The sequence below is a fragment of the Chrysochloris asiatica genome, unplaced genomic scaffold (genome assembly GCF_000296735.1).
Source record: "Chrysochloris asiatica unplaced genomic scaffold, ChrAsi1.0 scaffold00410, whole genome shotgun sequence".
Taxonomy (NCBI): domain Eukaryota; kingdom Metazoa; phylum Chordata; class Mammalia; order Afrosoricida; family Chrysochloridae; genus Chrysochloris; species Chrysochloris asiatica.
This window is the reverse complement of record NW_006408928.1, coordinates 987,593-1,010,445: the sequence shown is the minus strand read 5'-3', so window position 1 is coordinate 1,010,445 and position 22,853 is coordinate 987,593.

The following is a 22,853-nucleotide window of genomic DNA, read 5'->3' as shown; positions in this document are numbered from 1 at the left end:
AGGTGCACCTGACCCAAGCCAAGGTGTTTTCAATAACCTCATATGTACATGAAGGCTGTACTGTGCATAAGGAAGACAGTAGAATAATTGATGCTTTTGGGTTATATTTTTGGAGGAGAATATTGAAAGTGTGATGGGCTGCCAAAAGAACCAATAGATCCATTTTGGAAGAAGTGCAGCCAGAGTGCTCCTTGGAGGCCAAGATCACCAAACTTCATCTTTCATATTTTGGACGTATTGTCAGGTGGAACCAGTTGCTGAAGAAGGATATCATGTTTGGCAAGGTGGAGAGTCAGAGAAAATGTGGAAGATCCCCAATGAGATAGATTGGCCAAGTGGCAGCATCAATGAACTCAAGTGTGGCAACAGTAGTGAGCTTGGCCCAGGACGGGCTGTGTTTCGTTCTGCTGTGCATAAGGTCGTTATGAGTCTGTACCAACTTGATGGCACCTAACAAAAACAACAAAGAGCCAGTCTTCAATCATAATGAAACTCTATCTATGAAGTCCTCTGTAATCTGCAATCACAGTTATTTTTTTTTTTTTTTCTGACACTTCATAAAAGAGATTAAGAGATGGTAGAACATTCCCAATTCTTTGGAGATTCATCTGAGTTTCCCTTCTTCCCAAAGATTTCTTTATGGTCCAGTTAAACTCCCACATGTGCTAGATGCTTCCAGAAGAAATGCCCACCATATTTGCGCATGATGATGGTGAAGGTTTTTATTCTTGTCGACTCTGTGTATTTCTCCGGACGTGAATTAAAGTGGTAACTGATGTTTTGCTCTAATGCTTCTTGGAATGTTACTACAAATGGCTGTCTCCTGACTCATAATAAATCACCCTGCTCACTACCAAACCCTCGTGAATGGACACCATGTTGGTATGGCAGTTTCGCTGGGCTCTAAAGGAACAGAGTTTGAATGTATGTAGCATGTCTGACCAATTTTAACCTTCAAATTGCATCATTTATCCAGGCAGCCCTTGGGTGATGAACATCGATTTATCGACATACTACAGTTATAAACATACCTTAGTGAAGCCTGCTACATTAGAAATTAGTGGTGCATACAATAGTGTGTAACACAATGTGCATCCAAATATTATCACTATTATTATTACTATATGGTTACACTTAAGATTTGAATTTCAATGTATCTGGAAGCCCTTCTTCAATATGTTTTATTCAGTGGAAGATACACTATATAATACACATGAAGAGAAGCTTTTGACTAAGTTACATTAGGTAAGAGAGCTATACCTAACTGTTCTAAATAATGTACAAAATAACTTACAGGCAGATATAGGTAAGAAACTCATTTGTAATATGGTAACAGCCTGTATATTGTAATTTAACACAGAGTAGGAGTCCTCATGTGGCGCTGTAGTATAAGCACAGGACTTCAGGTGAATTTAATCACAACGCCAGCTGTTCAAACTCTCTGGTCACTCCTCAAAAACTCTATACTAGGTTGCTATGACTGCAATCCAACTCCATGGCACTTAACAACTACAACAACCAGTGCATAAAAACCACTTTATTATAATGTTTTAAAATTATTCTACAATTCAATGTTACAAAATCAATCGCATAACATTGGAAATTGATCTGTCTTAATTTTAGGACTCCCTGGTTGTGCATTAAGCATTCCGCTGATAACCAAAAGGTCAGCAGTTTGAACTCATCAGTGTCTCGGTGGTTGGAGAACAATGTTTCAGATAACTTCCACAATGATGCCTGCCTAGAAAACCCTGTGAAGCAGTCCTTCTCTGTCATACAGGGTTTCTAAGAGGAAGGATCAATTTGACAGAAACAAGTTTGTTTTTTTATATAGGTAAACTATTTTTGGAATCCTGATCTGGTGCTCTAGGATCAGCATTGAACTGCTAACCCCAAGGTCAACTGTTCAAATCTAACAGCCACTCTGCAAAAACCCTATACAGGGTCACTGAGTCAGAATAGACTAGAAGACACACCATAGCAACAGAAAATGTTGGTAAAATAAATAAAATCCTTTTGTGTGTGTGTGTGTGTGTGTGTTTAAAGAAAATGTGAAGTGCTATTCATTAACCCTGCTTATTAGAATCCTTTTCTGACCAAGTGCAAAGTTTAAGCTGTACCACCAAAAGTATCTGTGCGTTTCCTTAATCTGTTTTCTTTTTTTATGGTTTGCATACCTCAAGAAGCCCTGGTAGCTCTGTGCTTAAGCACTCATCTGCTAACATAAAGGCTGGCAGTTGAGACCTGCCCACTGGCCCTGCCAGAGAAAAACTTGGCCATCTGCTCCCAGGACAGCGAAGGAAACCCTAGGGAAGTTCTACTATGTCACATGGGGTCTCTATAGGAATCAACTTGATGGCAATGGGGTGTTTTGTTTGTTTTAAGATGTGACTCACTGGCAAAAGAATGTAACAGTATCAGTCTGTTTTACAGCTTAGCAGATCCCAGGGTAGACATGCCTCAGAACAACTGAAAGCACCGGGTGGGATGTGTGACCCATGCCAATAACAAATGGGTAGACAGGCTTTCCGAATATTGTCAAGCTGCACCTGTGGACATGAAAACTGTTGTCATTTTGGCTGGGATCCTACCTTCCCCATCACTGTGGTCACCCACAGAACATATGCAGTAATACAGGGGGGCAGGTTCTGGGTGCCACAAGTAGTCAGTCCTACTTCTGCCCAGTAGGTTTCGCCATGCTGGTTTGCGAGCACCGGGCTGCTTTGTGTGTGTGAAGATGCCATCCATGTTTCTTCAGGTTAGGATCTGTTGTTGTTGTTGTTGTTGTGAAGTACCATTGAGTCAATTCTGACCTGTAGCCACACTGTATAGGGTTTCCAAGGAGCAGCTGGTGAGCTTGAACTGTCGACCTTGCAGTTCTAATGGCTTTGCCGTCTGGCGCATTAACCCACAGTACCACACCTGGAGTCAGTCCTTTCTACTAAATACCTGAGGGCCTCCTTTCAGTCTTTTTATGTGTCTTCTTAATTATATTCACTTTGAAGAACTGTTTAAACCTAACTATGAAAAAAACTCTTTACCTACATTTCTGATTTGTCAATGCTGCATTCATTGGCAACCTGCAGTGTGAGGGAAGGATGGGTGATTGTCAAAAGGACATAAGGAAGTGAGGAGAAACAGTGCAGTTCCATCAATTCAGTTTTAAGAGAGAAAAGTTAATAAAATAATTCCTCTCTTGAGAGAAAGGAAGCAGATGCTACAAGTACACTTATACAAAAGTCCAAACAACCAGCTTTGTTTTTGTGATAACACCACTTTAGAACGTTTCTCCTAAAGACCGTATCTTTATGAAATTCTAAGTGTGTGCTTTCCAAAGCAGATACTGTCATGTGTACATTTCCTTTGCCTTTTTAAAGGAGCACCAAGGTTATCACCTGACTGCTGACTGACAGTTGATCTTTAACACCCATCAGCCGCTCTGAGGGAGAAAGATGAGGCGTCTACTGCTTTAAAGACGTACAATCTCAGAAACCCTACAGAAAAGTTGTATTTCCTACAGAGTCTCTATGAGTCAGAATCCACTCAGTGGCAAAACATTGTGTTTATTGCCTACACTGTGGGGGTATTCTAAGTGTCTCCTACACCTACTCCTCACTTACAAACAGGGTTAGTTTCCAAACACCATATTGTTATGCAAAAATCATCATTTTTGGAAAATGGACAATGCTGACATCATTACCTAACTGCCAAATTATGTCATTACATAGCAGCCAAAACATTGAGAATCATGACCCAGCCAAGTTGACACACAACCTTCAGCATCACAGGTGGCAATGCTCTCATCTTGCATCTCTGCTCATTCATGACAGGCAAACGTCATGGCAGCACCAAGTAGTTACGAAGTATATTTTTTACTATTATCGTGAATGTGAAACATCAGATAATCCTCGTAATAACGCTGTGAGTTGGGTATTATCCTCCCCATTTAATGGGAGACAGTCAAGGCACAGAGAGGCTAAGTAACCAGCTCAAGGTTGCACAAGTGGTAAGTGGCAGAGCTGGGTTTTGAACTCAGACACTTTAGCTGTCGGTTTCCTGTGCTCCTTCATCTCCACCAAGAGATTCATGTAGTTCCTTCCCATAATGAACATAGTCTTCTTCTTCTTGTTAAGTGCCATCAAGTTGTTTCCAACTCACAACGACCCTGTATAGAATTTCTGAGAAGTGGCTGATTGGTTGGAACTGCCAATCTTACAATTAACCATCAAGTGCTGGTCTTACAGCACCACCCCAGAATTAGAGGTTAAGTGCATATCTAGTCCTAAAATGCTAGCACTAGAAAATATAAATAAGAATTGGAGAGCTAGCCATGTATGGGCCCTCTGGAGGAGACTTCAAATTCAATTTTATGATCATTCATCAAATAAGTTCTAGCAGTAAGCCTTGCCTAGATTGGAAAGAATAATAAACAAACTATTGACTCTGAATTTCAAACATGTATACTAGCTCTTTGGAAAACAATGCTTCTAGAGCTCTGGTAGCTTAGTGGTTATGAATTGGGCTGAGAACCATAAGGTCAGAAGTTTGAAACTACCAGCTGTTCTGCAGGAGAAAGATGAGGCTTTCTGCTCCCGTAAAGATTTACAGCCTCATAAACACTATACAGGGTTGCTATGAGTCAGAACCGACTCCACGGCACATAACAACAACAACAACAACAACAACAACAACAACAGAAAAGGCTAATCACTAGACTGCTAAACCCAAAGTCTGTGATTCAAACCCACCAGCCGCTCTTTTGGGAGAAAGATAAGGTAGCCAACTTTCTTAAAGACTGATGGCCTCAGACACCCGATGGAGCAGTTTGGCTCTGTCCTACAGGACCACTAGGAGTTGGAATCTACTCAGCAGCAGTGGGTTTGCATAAGTCCATTTTGTAAAACCTCGTAGCACAATGATTTTGTACTCGGCTGCTCACAGAAAGTGTGGTGGTTTGAACCGATCCAGCAGCTCTGCTACACCAAGATGAGGCAGTAGGCTTCTATAGAGATGACAACATAGGAAGCTCTTTGGGGCAGTTCTCTGACACACCCGGGGGCCCTGTAAGTTGGAGTTGAGTGAAAGTTAATTGGTTAATGTGTTCAAAACTTGCTGTCTGTAGTGAGGTTTTGAGTCTGCATTTACAGGGGGTCCATGTACTACCTTCCAACTGGTTCTCTGCACAGACTCACAGGTTAGTGAGTTTATCCTTCATCCTGTATCCACTCTGGCGCCCTGATTTTCTGGAGGTGAATTGTCTGTTTTGAGCCAGGAAAAATTCTGATTTTTATTTCTTAGGAACATTTTCCTTTGTTATTGTCGAGAAGTGCCAAAGAACACTTTCTGATTTATTGAGACCCTGTATGGGTTTTCCAAGTAGCTGCTGGTTGGTTTGAACCTCTTACCTTTTGGTTAGCAGTCCAGAGCTATTCCTATAATGCCACACCAGGACCTTTTATTTTGCTTGTTGTTGTGAAGTGCTGTTGAGTTGATTCTGACTCATAGTGACCCTGTATACAGTTTCCAAGGAGTGGCTGGTTAGTTTGAACTTCCAATGTTGTGCTTCATACAACCTCATGGTCCAGTACTAATCCCACAGTGCTACCCGGTACCCACCCTTCCTTTGTTTAGCTGAGTGTATGTTCATTATTACCATTCTTCCTCTTGATGTCCGGCTTACAAAAGAGTCACTGCCTCATCAAGGGATCAGTACACATACAACCACAAGCTATTAGTCCTGAAACTGCAGTGGTTAAGTGCACAGCTGCTAACAGGTGTGGCTGACTGACAGTTTTGAAAACCCTGTGGGGCAGTTCTACTCTGTCCTAGAGGCTTAGAAAGAGTCAGAAACACTGTCCAGTTCTGGGACAACCTCACAATTGTTGTCATGCTTTAGCTCATTGATACTTCCACTTTGCCAATCCATCTTGCTAAGGGTCTTCCTCTTTTTCTCTGACCCCTCCATCTTACCAAACATGATATCCTTCTCCAGTGACTGGTCCCTCCTGATAATATGTCCGAAGTATGAGAGATGAAATTTGGCCATCTTGACCTTCAAGGAGCACTCTGGGTGCACTTCTTCCAACACAGATCTGTTGGTTCCTTTGTCAGCCTACAGTATTTTCAATATTCTCCTCCAACATCAGAACTCAAAAGCATCAATTCTTCTAAGGTCTTCTTTATTGACTGTCCAGCTTTTGCATGCATATGAGGTTATTGAAAATACCATGGCTTGGCATTAGCTGTTAGAGAGATGCAAATCAAAACAATAATGAAATATCATCTCATACCAGCAATAACAGCAAAGCTCAAAAAATCAGAAAGCAATAAATGCTGCAATGATGTGGAGAAACTGGGACCCCCCTACATTGCTGTGAGGATTGCAAAATGGTCCAACCACTCTGAAAAACAGTATGATGCTTCCTCAGAAAGGTGGAAATAGAAATGCTTCATAATCCATTAGTTCGTCTACTTAGTATATATCCACAAGAAATACAAGCCATAAAACAAATACATATATGCATAGCAATGTTCATAGCAGCACTATTAACAATAACAGAAAGATGAAGACAGCCTAAGTGCCCATGAATGGAAAAATGGATAAACAAACAGTGATGCATATGTACAATGGAATATTATGCTGCCTTGAAGAATAACAAGGAAGCAGTAAGCCACCACATAAGGTGGATGAAACTTAAGGACATTATGATGAGTGAAATTATTCTGTCAACGAAGGAGAAATATTGCAAAAGGACATTAATGTAAACACTTAAGAAAAGATACCCACACTAAAAGAAAGAAAACTGAACAAAGAAAAAAAATTTTTTTTTGTTTACCAGGTGGTGAGTGGGGGAGGGAGAGGACACTAGAGCACACGATAGGGGATAAACGCATCACAATTTGGGTGTTGGGGTGGACAATACACAAAAAGGGGTAGAGGGATACAAGAAAAAGGTAGATAGAACACTTAAGCAGGCTTGCATATACTAAATGGGATGGAGGTAAAAAGTGGTTTATGCTCATCCTTGGAAATCAAATACTCTTGAATACAGGGATTGAGGCATAGTCTGGGTAAAAGCGTGGAAATAATGGTAAAATCCTTGACTGTCTTATGAATATTTGTTTCCCTTGCTGACTCTGGATACTTGAGGGGGATAGAAAGTAATATCCAGAAATATGATTATAGAAAGCTTGTAAGCCTGCCTTCCACATATAACTGATTGGAATACATAAAAGGGGTGGTAGAACTTGATTAATGAAAGAGGTTTCTTGAAAAACATTTGTAGTGTATAAGACCATACATAGGCAGGATCCTGATCCCCATACAGAACCCTCTGAGATGGGATACAATTTTGTAAGTCTAATGGCCTATGTACTGCAAATACCTTTCTTGCAACAACAGAAATGGCAACTATATACATGGACCTCATCAGATGGAAAACCTAGGAATCAAATTAACTAACTAAATCAGTGGGAAGAGATGATGGAGAAGCTCTATATCATCAGCCAAAACAAGGCCAGGGGCAGAATAAGGAGAAGACCAATTACACATATGCAAGTTGAGGCTAAATCAGAATAAAATGAACACAAGACCCTGAGAGTCAAAATATGACCTTAAATATTCCCACTTGAATTTAGAGATCATCTCAAGAACAGATTTGATGTGTTACCCACTAAGGACCCAAGTCCAGAAGAGTTCTGGGATGACATCAAGAACACCATGCAAGGGAAATATAAACTTTGATTGACAAAAACGCATGTCACCCAGAAGGGGAAATGATCAAAGAATATCAATGAAGTGGTGAGTTAATCATTTAGCAAACTACTGTGAACCCAGGTGGAGCCCTGGTCAGCCAGTAGCGAGGCAAGACCTGGGGACTCATGGGCTCAGAGTCAATGACACAGCCACAGAGGTCTAGAGTGGAGAGAGGGGCAGCCAGCTGATAAAAAGAGGGCGGACAGACGCAAGAACACCCACACTTGCAGATGATACCCATTTGGCCTGGCTTCAATGACTGGATAAACAGAGCTCAACCCGAAGAAGAAAGAAGAGGAAAAAAGCATCATTCGATACAATTAGATAAACATGACCTACACCTATAAATGCAGTAGCTCAAAAGAGGAAACAAATCCCTTCTGAAAGAACTATTCCCACCCCATCCACACAAAGGGTAGACAGGGATGGGCAACTTGGACATTGGCTACCCGAAATGGGGGGAGGAATACAAAGGTAAGAAGTGACTGGCTTACAAGCTTTCAAGAGGGAACCTAGATCCAAAAGGCATGGAGGAAGGTAGAGTCTCCAGTGAATAGTGTCCGGCCTGTCCAAGAAGGGCTGATGAAACGAAATACAGATGGGTCTCTTGTGATGCAATGGTGAGTGAATGTTATCAGGACTGATTGTGAGGGTTGGAAATCTAAAGGTGGACATTTTGTAGCAAGGAGGGGAGTGATTAACTTTTCAGTTTAGGAGCAGAGGACCCTAGGACCATCAATGGAGAAAAGTGGAGAGTGGGATCCTACCCAGAGAAGCGGTGAGGCCTGAGATGGAGGCAGAGAAGATGATGTCAAGAGAGGGTGTGCCTGGGGACTCAGGATCAGGAGATGGAAAGGGGCTGAGGACTGTGGGGGTGTGTGTGCTGGCTACAGGGTACACCCTTTGGTTGGGTGAGGAAGCATGGACGGGATGGTAACTATGCCAATGAAATGATAGATAATGGAATGAATGTAAAGCTAATGTTCTCCCATGTAGACTATCACACAATTCGTAAAAAAACTTAAAACAAAAAAACAGAAAAAAAAAGAGAACATCATACAGGAAGAAAGGAAAGAACATTAAAAAGACAGGAAATAAATAAACAAACACTGATGTCAGAAGAAACTGTCTTCCTGTACTGGCCTTTGGAAAATTTGTTTGGCTCTTTCACTCCATCATTTTTTTCCAGTATTAGAGTAAAATGTACAAAAAACCTGGAATTATAAAATCTGTAGGGAAGAACACACTTAGCAGTTCTTAAGCTAAAAGAACTGAAGGAATAACCTAAGTCTTTGGTTGAGGGATTCTATGGGCAAAATATTGAATGACTCAGAAAGCATCAAAAGAAGATGGAAGGAATACACAGAGCCACTGAACAAAAAAGAATTGGTCAATGTCCAATCATGTCAAATGGTGGCATATGATCAAACACATGGTATTGAAGGAAGAAGCCCAAGCTACACTGAAGTTTCCAGAATTTGACAGCATACATATTGAAATTTGTCAGCAGGCTGATAACAGTGCTATAGATGCTCACTCATCTATGCAAAGAAATTTGGAAGACATGGTTCTGTGTTCATTCCAAAACAGGTTACCCAATGAAATATGGAAATCATTGAACAGTAACATTACTATCACATTATATTGATGATAATTCAAATATAGTTGTAGCGGGACATCGAAGGTAGATGCCAGAAATTTGAAAGATAAGTGGAACTAGGGATATCATTGCTGACATCAGATGGATCTTGATTGAAATCAGAGAGTACTAGGAAGATGTTTACTAGTGCTTCATTAATTATGAAAAGACTTTTGACAGCATGGATAATGACAAGCTATGGACAGCTTTACAATGAAGTCATATTCAAGAACACTTGATGGTGCTCATAAGAAACCTGTACATAGACTCAAAGGCAATTGCTGGAACAGTAAAAAGGGACACAGAATAGTTTAAACTGAGAAAGGTGTGTGTTGGTTCATCATACTTATTCAATCTTATCAAAGACTTCATTTTCCTTAACTTCACAATCAACACTCATAAAAATAGTAGTCAAGAAATCACATGAGTATTGCAGTAGGCAAATCTGAAACACTTAAAATTATTTAAACAACACTTAAATCTCTTTTAACTGTTGAAGAGCAAAGATGTCACTCTGAGGACTAAAATGCACCTGACAAAAGCAATGGAATTTTCTATAGCTTCATATGCTTGTGAAGAATGGAAGGCTGTTGAAGAATTGATACATATGAGTTATGGTGCTGCAGAAGAATATTAAAAGTACCATCAACTGCCAGAAGAATAAGCAAATCTGTGTAGGAGGTATAAACAGAATGCTCCTTAGATGACCAGAGTTGATCTCTCATACTTTGGAAATATTATCAGGAGGGACCAATAACTGGAGAGGGACATTATGCTAGATAAAGTGGAGGATCAGGTAAAAAGAAGGAAATATCTGAGAGGGACTGGTTCAGCATAGCAGAAACTGTTGAGTATAGCACAGAATCAAGGTGGGGTTTATTCAGTTGTATAGCATTGCTATTGGTCGGAAACAACTTGTTTGTACCTAAGATCAACAACATGATGCAGAATGGACATTGAATCCAAAAGCAGAATTGACACTGCCAAGATCACACACCTGCCCAGTTTTGAGTTGTTCTCCACACTGTTTCCACCCCTACTTGAAATGTTTCCAACTCTGTTTGTGTATTTGACTTCACATGTGACCACTCACAGGTTTTATAGGTATTATTTTCCATATGAGGAGTCCCGGTGGCATAGTAGTGGCTAAGCACTCAACTGTTCACCAAAAGGCAGATGGCTAAAATCCCCAGTCACTCCATGAAGAAGAGATTGTAACAGTCAGTCTCCATAAAACTGACAGCCTTGATAATCCTATGGGACAGGTTTCCCCTGTCCTACAGTGTTGCTGTGATTAAAGATCATCTCAATGTTAGTAGGTTTGGTTTGATTTTGATCTTATATACAAAGATGCCTTGGTGGTACAATGGTCAAGTGCTTGGCTGTTACAAAGAGGTTAGCAATTTGAACTTATTAAGAGCTCTGCAACAGAAAGTCCTATCAGCTTCTGTACATATTACAGCCTAAAGTCCCATAGTGCATATTTGATTGTATATGATTAGTAGAACTATGAGTCGGAATCCAGTCAACAACACCCAATAAAGAACATCTGACACACACCAGAAGAAGTCCCTGGCATAGATCCTAGAATAATCCCCACAGTGCTGGTGAGGGTCTGAGAATTTTTAAGATTTATCCAGGGTCACATTGTGGTTAAAAGGAAAGAACTATGTTTGATCCCAGTTCTGTCTGCTTAAAGCTGGGGACCTGGCATTCCCTGAGTTCTATGAAAAGAACAGGGTTAGTGTCACTGTGAACAATTATGGAGATATCATGTGAGAGGTGGGCATTCTGCAGCCTAGATGAGCCTTAGTAAGTTCTTATCTAAGGTAAGAGGACCTTACGTAAGGGCTCAGGTAAGAGGACCCAGAATGTAACCTCACTTCCTTGGCAATGGAACCCAACAGAACTTGGAACCCTTGTAACTAGTCTCCAACTGCTCGCCACTCAGCTCACTTGTGTAGAGACAGTTGGAGAATCACCATGTTTTCTTGTTGCATCAAGAATCTCCAATGTTTGAACTTTTCAGAGAGGCTCAGAAGATGGTTTAGCCTTCACCCACGAAATTAGTGGCTTCAATTTCCAAAAAACAACCAGAAGGAAACAATGGGTGTCACCGGCCAGGCTGAGCCATGTCAGGCCACCACTGTAATCCCATCTGAACATCCCACAACCCTCCCCAGCCCATGCTCATCCACAGATCATGCCAGCCCTTGTCCTCATGGGGAGCCACACTGGGGGCAATGAGGAAATAAGGACAGGATTATTGATGCTGAAGTTGTCCAATGACACCGGTGTTATTTGGGATGAGAAGTATGTGGCTCAGAGAAGGAGGGCTCATGTGTTCTAGAAAGACTTGGTAGAGTGGTGATGATGACGACGATGGTGCTGCTGCCTTACAACTAGCACTTCTTGAGGACTCGCCCAGTGATCTTTTCAACAAGGATCACCCATGCATCTGGAGAACAGCTGGGGGGATTCCTGTTCCGATTCTAGATAAGGTCATGTGATATTGGTGTTCTGTGGGCTCCTAACTGTCAGACCGCAATACAGAACAATGCTATTTTGCCCAACACCCACCTCTTGGTAACAAATCCAACTCAGAGACTCTATGATGCCCGACTTGCACCTGGGCCTGAAGGACAGCAAGGGAAGGAGTCAGCTCAGAGTGGCCCTTGGAGCTTCCTAGATCCAGTGCTGGGTAACACATCTGTAGGGCTCCCCTCAAGAGATGGACATGAATCAGGGATATGGCCTCAGATCCTCCTACTCCCCTGACAAATGTGCTAGGAAGAGCCATCCCAGGCTTGGCGTGAGTGCAGATGGGGTTGGGTCTCCATACCCAGGATGCCAATGGGCCAAGGAGACAGGTGCTGGGGCAAAAGTACCTCTCTGGATGTGCCTCAAGCTCTCTCCCTTGGCTCCCCTCCCCTATGAGGACTAACTTCCTTCCCAAAGAAACCCAGTAGACATCTCCCTTCCCATCCTGTCAACCCCAAGTCCAAACTCAGACTTAGGCCAGCAGTGCCCTTCTTCTCCTGTGCATAGAAACATCAGAATTCAGCCTTTTACTGATTTCTCTTCCTGTTAGAGAAGTTTTGGTAGGGTTGTTGTTGTTGTTGTTGTTAAGTGCCATCGAGTCGGGTCCGACCCATAGCGACCCTGTACAGGGTTTCCGAGGGTGTAAATCTTTACGGGAGTAGAAAGCCTCATCTTTCTCCCGCGGAGCGGCTGGTAGTTTCGAACCGCTGACCTTAAGGTTCGCAGCCCGATTCGTAACCACTACGCATATATAAATTGGGCTGTGAAACTTAAAGTCAGCAGTTGGAAACTACCAGCTGTTGCGTGGGAGGAAGACGAGGCATTATGCTCCCAAAAAGATTTACAGACTCGAGCTTGTACAGAGTAACTATGAGTCAGAACCAACTCCATGGCACATAACCAAAAAAACAATTTCCTGTTAGGCCCTGACTATGCTGCCATTTCCTACTGCTGTTTCTAGTGTCTTAGCTCCCATCACAGGGGACCCATTTAGCAATCAGATTGATTGTCCTTACATATCTTCTTCCAACCTATCTTTTCCTCACATATTGTAGGCCATTTTCAGGATATGTTCTGTAACTTGCAATCTCATGAGCCTTGGCCCTGCATATCAGGAGTTGCCTGCTAACTAGGCTGCAGAATATTCTAGAAGGCAGATCTGGTGAAATATGGCACAAAAATTTTACATAAAATCATCTTGGTGTTCCCACCACCACAACCAGCTACTAACACGACTGAGACTGTTTTCCAAATATCTGTGTCAGTCACATGGGCACAAGTAGTATAGGATGGTGGCTGTGTACTTGCATCCCACCCACCCCTGGTGCTACTGGTCTCTGTATGATTTGCTAGCTGGTAACAAGGTGTGCAAAGGGGTCACCATGTTTCTTTGATTCATAAACCATCTAAGAAGCTGAGCCACCTTTCTGGTGCTGAGAAACCGTTTTGATTTATTTTCCCGATATCATCAGTCAGATCCTGAGCACTCTCGAGTCTTTTTCTCCCATCCAGGATTTCCAGTAACTCAGTCTTGGGTTCATCTGGTACACCATAGCTTCAGGATCTCACAATTCTTTTATATGCAAAGAAAGAAAATGCATGTCTTGAATTGCCATCAGAAGGGATCTTATGGGGTGTGTCTGTTCTGTGCACTGTCTCCACACTGGGGGTGAGGTGAGCTCCCTACCTGCCTGGGGTTCATAGTGCTGCCTCAGACTGTATATCCCTCCTCTGTTCCACCTCCAGAGTTAACCAGGACCTCCCATGTTCCTGGAGAAGACCTACCAATCCACATCACCAAGGCAGTCCAGAAGAGGGTGGAGTACATGATGTCTGCCTTTCTGAGAACGGATCTCTCTTATATCTGAAACTTCTTGAGAAGGTACAGAGTTCTCCACCACTCAGCTGGTCCTGTGCCATCTCTTCTGAAGGTGAGTCACAGCACTTCATGTCCAATGACAATGTTGCCACCTACCAGCTATGCATCTTGAGAATGTCTCTTCTCTTTTATGGACTCTGTTTGCTCCTCAAATTGGGTGATGAGTGGATCACCTCCTAGAGTATTGTGAGGATTTTCTGGGAATCAGCCATGGAAAGTGCTCACCCAGAGCCTGGCTCAGGAGAAGAGGCTACTGAAGGTGCTGTGGTGTTCAAAAGGCTCCAGACCTCTCCCCATAACTCTCTGCCTCATTCCTCAGTGACCCTGTGACTCTGAGCACAGTAATTTCCCCATTTGTAAAATGGGTGTGAGATTCCATATGGTGGGTTCTTATCCTTTGTGTAGTCAGAGGAAGGATCTTCTGTTACCAGGCCCACTCATTTATCAGGAAAGGAAGTGCTCGAGGTCATTCATTCAACAAATATGCAGAAAGAGGCTATTCTAGGCTCTGAGTCTCCTTCAATCAGCACAGCAGACACTATTCCCACCCTCCAGGTTCCCAGTGTAGTTGGTTAGGCATTCAGGAACCATCGTCATCATCAACTGAGGGTGTCCACAGTGCATCATAGGTGATGTCCTTCCCTCCTCCTCTAGGTATGGTTGTGTCCTCTGCTATTCTAACTGGGACAGCGGAACCAAGGAACAATTCAGAGTGAGTAGATTCTGGGTTAAGAAAGAGGGGCTCCTGTCTGCACAGAGGGTGGGGAGCCATGGAGGAGGCTATGGTTGGAAGGGGAACTGTGCAGAGAACTGGGTCCCCTGTCTTAGATTTGCCTAGAGGAAGGTGTTGTTCCATAGGATTAGCACTCAACCTCAAAACTGGTTTAAATCACAAGGTTGGTAGTTCAAACTTACCAACCACTCATCAGAAAAAACTATACAGGGTTGCTATGAGTCTAATCAGATTCAAGAGCATTTAACAATAACAATGAGAGGATTGAATTAAACCCGCAGCAGGAAGTTGTCACAGAGAGTTGGAATTGAAAACTCCAATGTAATGGCAAACAGAGAGGGTATTAGAGGCTCAGAGTCAGCCCTGAGAGACTCCATCCCCACCACTCTCCCTCCCACCATCCTAGGTACAGAACAGGATGTGAGGGGAGAGTCCTGCTCCTAACTTTCCTGAACCCCAGTCTTAGGTGCATGTGGGAGTCAAGGGCTGGGGCCCTTCCCTTTGTGTGAACAGTATCAACAGGAAGAAAAGATCCTCCCATATACAGAGAGAATACAACATCCACAGCAAGGACCGAGGTGGGAGGGAGAAGCTGAACTCAAGAAATGCATGGCAGGCACAGGGGTCTATACCCTGCAGGGTTGCTGTGGGAGGTCTGTTTGGAAGGCCAGGCCCCTAACCCTGCTATCATCCCACTCACCCTCAGGACCATGTCCTTTATCCTGGGCACCTGGATAGAAAAGTATCTGGAAGATTTCCATCAATCGCAGGACCTGCTTCCCCTCAAGCTGGTGAAGACCTATTCTCAGCTGAACATGCAGTGCAGAGGCCACCTGCTCCCTCTTCAGCTGCAGCCCTTAGAACCCTTGGAAACAGAGCCTCAGGGTAAGGAAGAAGTGGTGGGTGTATAGGATTAGGTGTGCAGGATCGTGGACTGAACCACACAGGAGGAGTGTTTGGAGGCAGGTGGTGAACAGAGCTGATGGGAACTTGACCCCAAACTCTGGAGGCCTCAGTCTGGGGGTAGTTAATGTGAGGGGAGTTTGTGTTTTGGGAAGATCTTCATCTTCACACAAGGAAAGTTAGGCTTGTTGGGTAACTTCTCTCTTCTTCTAGCATCAGCACCAGGTCCAGCATGTGCTCTCCAACCAGCTCAAGGTCCAGCACCAACTCCAGTACCATCTGTAGGACCACCTCCTGAGGGAGAGCTGGTCTCACCACAACTTCTCCATCAGCACCTGGAGCATCCATTACAGAACCTGCTCTAGAGGCAGATCCAGCCTCAGCACATACTCCAGCATCAGACTAGGCTGTGGTCAGCTCCACCATGACCCTTCATGTAGTTCCCGGAGAGGGCACCTCTGTGATCACATTCAACTATTTTCTTATTTTATATTGCTGTATAGCATAGTAAATTATTATCTTAGGTTTAATTTAACATTTAATAAAGTTTTACATTTTATTCTTTTTAAGGTTCACAAATCACAGTGATTTTCAGAATCACAGTGACTGGTTCCAGAGCAAGTTCACCTCCCACGTGAAACTCCATAAGCCTGCAGCTTCTTAGGCCCATGCTCTGCTCTCCCCTCTCTGTACCCTCTGAATCATGACTTGGTTTCCTGTGTCTATGGATTTACCTACTCTCTAGAGTTCACCTACATGGAATAATTCATCTGCTACAGTCCATGTAGCTCAATGTTTTGAATACTCATCCATGCTAAGCCTTGAGTCAGTATGAAATTCCTTTCTTTCAATGGCTGGATGTTATCTATGAAGGATTGCATTGTGTGTAAACATTGATTTGCTGATGGATTTTTGGTTTGCTTCATTATTGACTAATGTGTGGGGGTGTTCTGATGAGAGTTTATGCTACAGGATTCTCTGGATGGTTTATCTTCATGAGAAATGCCTGCATGTGGACAGAGCTGAAAGGCATGGTGAGAAGACAACCCATGTATGGGGTGTCATTGTTAAGAATGATGAAGAGGCAGAAAAGTGATGGAAGGAGAGGATGTGGAGAGGCCTGGAGATATCCCAGGTCTGTGTCACAAGGAGTCACTGTGAGGGGGGGTGCAGCACAGGCATGGTGATGGACGGTGTGAAGAAGATCAGATTGTTCTTAATGAGCATGGAGGCTGGATTTACTGTGCTGTAGGCTGTGGACTAAGTTTTTTTTTTTTTTTTTTTTTTTAAGTTTGTATAGAGAATTGAGTGGTTCTATATCAGCTTTACATTAATCACATGGTATTTCGTTTCATTGCAATGATTGCAACCCCTGCTATGCATCATAATTCAATGGCATTTGCTTCCATTCCTTCTGTGTGTGTTTTTTTTTTTTTTTTTCTCGGATGTACACCGAAGCTCTCAGGAATATATAATCATTCAAACAACTAAAGGACATAATCTGCAATCCTTCCTCCTGGCCTTCAACACACAGCCCCTCTCCCTCCTTGAGTCTAGAGTATCCAGGCGCTCCATTTCTCCACTTTACCATCTAGGCCTCCATCCATGGCATCACTGCTTCTTTTGATAGGGCCCCATACTCCGCCCTTCTAAAATAAAAACCTGCAATATGCAGATGATACAACCTTGCTTGTTGAAATTGAAGATGACCTAAAACATTTACTTATGAAGATCAAAGAGCACAGCCTTCAGTATGGATTGCATCTCAATGTAAAGAAAATATAACAATTCACCACTGGACCAATAAACAAGATGCTTATCTACAGAGAATAGATTGAAGTTGTCAAGAACTTTATTCTTCTTGGATCAACTATCAACACTTACAGAGGCAGCAGTCAAGAAATAAAATGACATATTGCATTAGGCAAATATGCTGCACAAGACCATTTAAAGAGTTGAAGAGCAAAGGTGTCAGCTAGAGGACTAAGGTGCACCTGACCCAAACCATGGTATTTTCAATAACCTCATATGCGTGCAAAAGCTGGACAGGGAATAAGGAAGACTATAGAAGAAGTGATGGTTTTGAGTTATGGTGTTGGAGACGAATATTGAAAATGCCATGGGTTGCCAAATGATCCAATAGATGCGTTTTGGAAGAAGTGCAGCCAGAGTGATCCTTGTTGGCCAAGATGGACAAAATTATTCTCTCATATTTCAGACATATTGTCAAGAGGGAGCAGTTCCTGGAGAAGGATATCATGTTTGTTAAGGTGGACGGTCAGAGAAAATGAGGAAGATGCCCAATTACATGAGCTGGCAAAGTGGCAGCATCGATGGACTCAAGCATGGTAAGAGCAGTGAGCTTGACCCAGGACAGGGCAGTGATTTGTTCTTCTGTGCATAAGGTCATTATGAATTTGTACCAACTTGGTGGTACCTAACAACAACAACAAGGAGCTGGTCTTCAATCATAATGAAAGTCTATATATGAAGAGTTCTGTAATCTGTAATCACAGTTGTTATGTTCTGACTCTCCATAAGAGAGATGAAGAGATGGCAGAGCATGCCCAATTCTTTGGTGAGTCATGTGAGTTTCCTTTCTTCCCAAAGCCTTCTTTATGGCTCAGTTAAATTCCCACATGTGCTAGATGTGACCAGAAGAGATGTCCATCATACTTGTACATGATGATGGTGAAGGTTTTTATTCTTGACAACTCTGTGTACATCTCAGGACATGAATTAAAGTGGCAACTGATGTTTTGCTTTAATGCTTCTTGGAATGTTACAGTCAACTCCCACAAGGGTGCTTGCCTAGAAAAGTCCATGAAGCAGTCTTTCTCTGTCATACAGGGTTGCTAAGAGTAAGGATACAATTGTTGGAAACAGGTTTGGTTTTTTATCTGGGTAAACTAAATTTGGAATCCTGGTCTAGAGCTCTAGGATCAGCATTGAACTGCTAACCCCAAAGTCAACTGTTCAAATCTACCAGACACTCTGCAGAAACCTTACAGGGTCACTAAATCAGAATCGACTCGATGGGACACCATAGCAACAAAATAACCTTGGTAGAGTAAATAAACTCCTTTTAAAACACAAAAAGGAAAAAAAAAAAAAAAAAGTGAAGTGCTATTCATTAACCCTGCTTATATGAATCCATTTCTGACCAAGTGTATGGTTTAAGCTGTACCACCAAATGTTTTTCCTAAATCTGTTTTCTTTTTTTATAGTTTGTATCTCTCAAGAAGCACTGGTACCTCAGTGCTTAAGCACTCATTTTTTGCGTGTATCTATAATTAGCTTGGCGTCATGCAAGAACTTTAAGCAATGGCATACAACACATGTGTTGCCGCATGACTGACAGTTCTTAATTTGCAGAGTCCTCATGGAGAGCCACATCTGTTTCTTTGACCTGCTACGAAGGTAAAATATTTCTTTCTCAGAGGTAGTTACCCATTGAAAACTATTTCTCCTGAAGTTATTTAGAAAATTAAGAGTTTAAAAAGATGTGAAAACCACTTAACAGCAAAAAGACAAACAGCCCAATCAAAGGAATAGACAAAGAACTTGAATAGAAATCTCACCAAAGAAGAAATACAAATGGTCATTGAGCACTTGGAGATATGGTAATGTCACCAGTAACTTCGGAAATGTACATTAGAACTGCACTGAAATTGGACTAAACATATCTACTGAGATATCTGTGATTTATAATAAATATATAGAAAAAAACAACAACAACAGGTGTTGGAGGGCATGTTGCTGATAGGAAATGCAAAAGGTATGGCTATGGTGTGAAACATTTTGGTGGTTTCTCAGAAAGCTCAATGTAGAATTACCTTGTAACCCATCAATCCCACCAGTATGTATAAAACCCAAAACATTGAAAACAAGAAAGAAAACAGACTTGTACTTGAATAGCTTCTGCAGCACTATTTAAAACATCCAAATGATTGAAACAGCCTAAAAACACCCATCAACAGATGAAGAAACTTAATGCGGCAGAGACACACAATGGGATATAAATCCTAAAAGGAAATGTCATCATTTACGTGAATGAACCCTGAAGACATTATTCTAAATGTCAGCCCAAATTGGATAAGTATCATACAAACTATCTAGGAATGAAAATGTGTAGAGACAAGTTTATTAGTGATTATCAGAGGTAGGATAGAAAGGGAGAGTATACTCATTGTTTAGTGAACACTGAGCTTCCACTAAGGTTGATGGAAATATTGATAAATGTATCTTCATGGTGATTGGCCAACATTATGAATATTTTAAACGTTAGTGAATTTTACCTGGAAAAATTTCTGGGATAGAAAGTATTTTGTTACATGTATAATCATATTTTTACCATTTGTCAATCACTTTGTCCTGTTATGGCTTATGTGTTGCAGCAATGTTGGAAGCTATGCCACTAGTATTTTCAATACCAGCAAGGACACCCATGGTGGACAGATTTCATCAGAGCTTCCATACTGAGACAGACTAGAAAGGAGACACAGACCACTTCTGAATGATTGGCCACTGAAAATATCACAACTAGGAGCAGAACATTGTCTGATTGTGCTAGAAGAAGAATCCCCCTCAGCTTGCAATACACTAAAAATACCATTGGGGAAGACGTGCCTCCTTCTAGTAGAGTTGATCTTTCTGACATGGATAGAACAAAGCATTTGTGACCTTCATTTGTTGAAAGGACATGAAAATATGAATAAAAAGGAGAAAAAACACCTACTGACATCTACTAATAATCAGAACATGTAATGTACAAAGTATGAATTTAGGAAAATTGGAATAGAAATGAAATAGAATGCACAGATATCGATATCCTAGATGGTCATTAGCTGAGAGATACTGGTATTGGCTATTTTGAATCTGACAGTCATGTGACTTACTATGCTGAGAAAAATTAATTGAAGAGGAGTGGCATTGCATGAATTTTTAAAAAGAGAATATAAAGATCAATCTTGAAGGACAATACTGTCTGAAATAGAGTAATAACCATAACCTATAAAAGTCTTGGTCTGGTGCTGTAGAATACTCACTTGGCCTCAACGTCGGAGGTTGAAACTCATTAGATGCTCTTCAGAAACCCTAAACAGGATTGTTATGAGTTGAAACTGGCTAAATAGCACTTAAAAACAACCATAACTAGGAAGATTTTTAAATACCATCATTATTCTATTTATGCAACAATCACTAAAGCCAGTGATGATGAAACTGAAAACTTTTGCCAACTCTTTTAGTCTGAAATTGATCAAATATGCTACCATGATATGTTGATAATTACTGGTAATTAATATGTGAAAGTTAGAAACAAAGAAGAAGGATCCATAATTGATCCTTGGTGATACAAATGGTGCTTGAGCTCATGTGATAGAATTTTGTAAGACCATTGACTTCTGCATTGCAAATACCTTTCTTACAGCAACATAAATGGCAACTATATACATGGACTCCATCAAATGGAAAACTTAGGAATCAAATTGACTAACTATGTTTGTGGGAAGAGATGATGGAGAAGCTCCATATCATCAGCCAAAACAAGACCAGGGTCAGACTATGGAGCAGACCAAATGCTCATAAGCAAGTTGAGGCAAAAGTTGAATAAAATGAACACAAGTACATGATAGCCAAAATAGGACTTTGAATATTATCACCTGAATTTAGAGATCATCTCAAAAACAGATTTGATGTGTTATACACTAATGACCCAAGTCCAGAAGAGTTGTAGGATAACATCAAGAATATACAGGAGCTCCGGCAGTCAGCAGCAGCACACAGACCCTCCTCTCCTGAGAACGTCCAAGGGCACTAGGCCCCCTGTGTCCAGCTGAGATGGGGTGCCACTCCAGTAAGTGTACCCAGGTGGTGGGTGAGTCTCAGAAGCCTAGAGAAGAGCCCGTGGGACAAGGAGCAGATCAGGAGGCGGGCAGTAAAGCAGTGGCAGATGGCAAGGACACCTCACTGCAGGATGAAGCCCCTGAGCCGAAGAGCTGAAGTGGTTTTCTGCAGAGTTGGATCCGACCTCCTTCCTTGAACTGCCTTTGGCCAATGAAACAAGAGACAATCCGCATCTTGATAAACTCAGAAAAGAAGAGGAGACAGAAAGCCTCTCTCTGGGATTCCGGCTTCTGAGGTGACTAGCATCTTTGCTCTTTTTGTGGGGAGAATGAGGCTGTGAGTAATCGTATTTCCCAGCTTTCTGGCAGAGAGAACAAAAGAAGTCTTCACATATCACATATCCCCCAGTTTCTGGAATTGGACGAGCCTACTGACTATCCTGGTGTGGTGCTGTGGGCTAATGTGTCAGACTGCAAAGTCGTTTGAAAGCAAGGTCGGTGGTTCTAGCTCACCAGCTGCTCCTTGGAAACCCTATACAGGGTCGCTATGGGTCGGAATCTACTCAACAGCACTTGACAACAACAACAACTGACTGTTCGGTTCCAGTTCATAGCTGCTGAGCTATGAATGCCCTGTGGCCTACATCTGCCTCACTTGTAGAACTCTGGCTGTGACTGGTGGGGGGTTCTTCCCTTGCCCTCTCTCTTTTTCTCAGTAGCTGTCTGAACTGCAACATCCCTGACATGAAGGTTTTGCATTTGGCTTACTCCACACCCTATGAATAATTTAATACTTAACTTGGAGAAGTGTTAATGAATTATGGGAACAATCAGAATCAGACTATGATCACACAAATGGAAGGCAAAAAGGCCTTGAACATTTAGTAAGTGGAGCCGTGAGGCCTGGTGAGAGGAAAGAGGGGGGATTCACGCTTCCGGTTTTTCTGATTCCAGGGAAAACGTCCCTCTGTGTCTTCTCAGATCACATGCCTGTCAATTTGATCTCTCTAGCATTTGAGCTATCTGTGTTCAGCCTTCAGAACTAGTTCACTGTTTACTAACATGTCTGTCTGGCTTGTTTGTTCTGTTTTGTTTAAATCTGTGTGTTTTGTTTTTAATATGACTAAAAACATTTTAATTAGAAATCAAACAGACATGTTTGCAAATAAGCGATAACACATTTTTAAAGGACAGGGTTGAGGAATGGATTGGAGGATCAGTGGGAGACAAGAAGGCCATGGAGCTGGTGATCTGTGCCAGGCATCGTGCCGAGAACTTACATGATGGTTTAATTTAACCTCCACACCCATCTCCATTTTATAGGGTAGGAAATTAAGTAGATTACCTGAGTATAGTCAGCCAGAAAGAAGTAGAAGTCTGATTTGAACCCCAGCTCTGTGGCTCCTGAATTCATGCTACTGACCACTGCAAAGTCCTGCTTCATGTAGAGAGTCTTTCCTAAGGATAGACTGAAATCCAAGGCCCCTTAACAGTCTGTGCATAATGGCGGCCGTGTCCCTAAATCCTTTGAATCAATTTGCAATTGATTCGTTTAG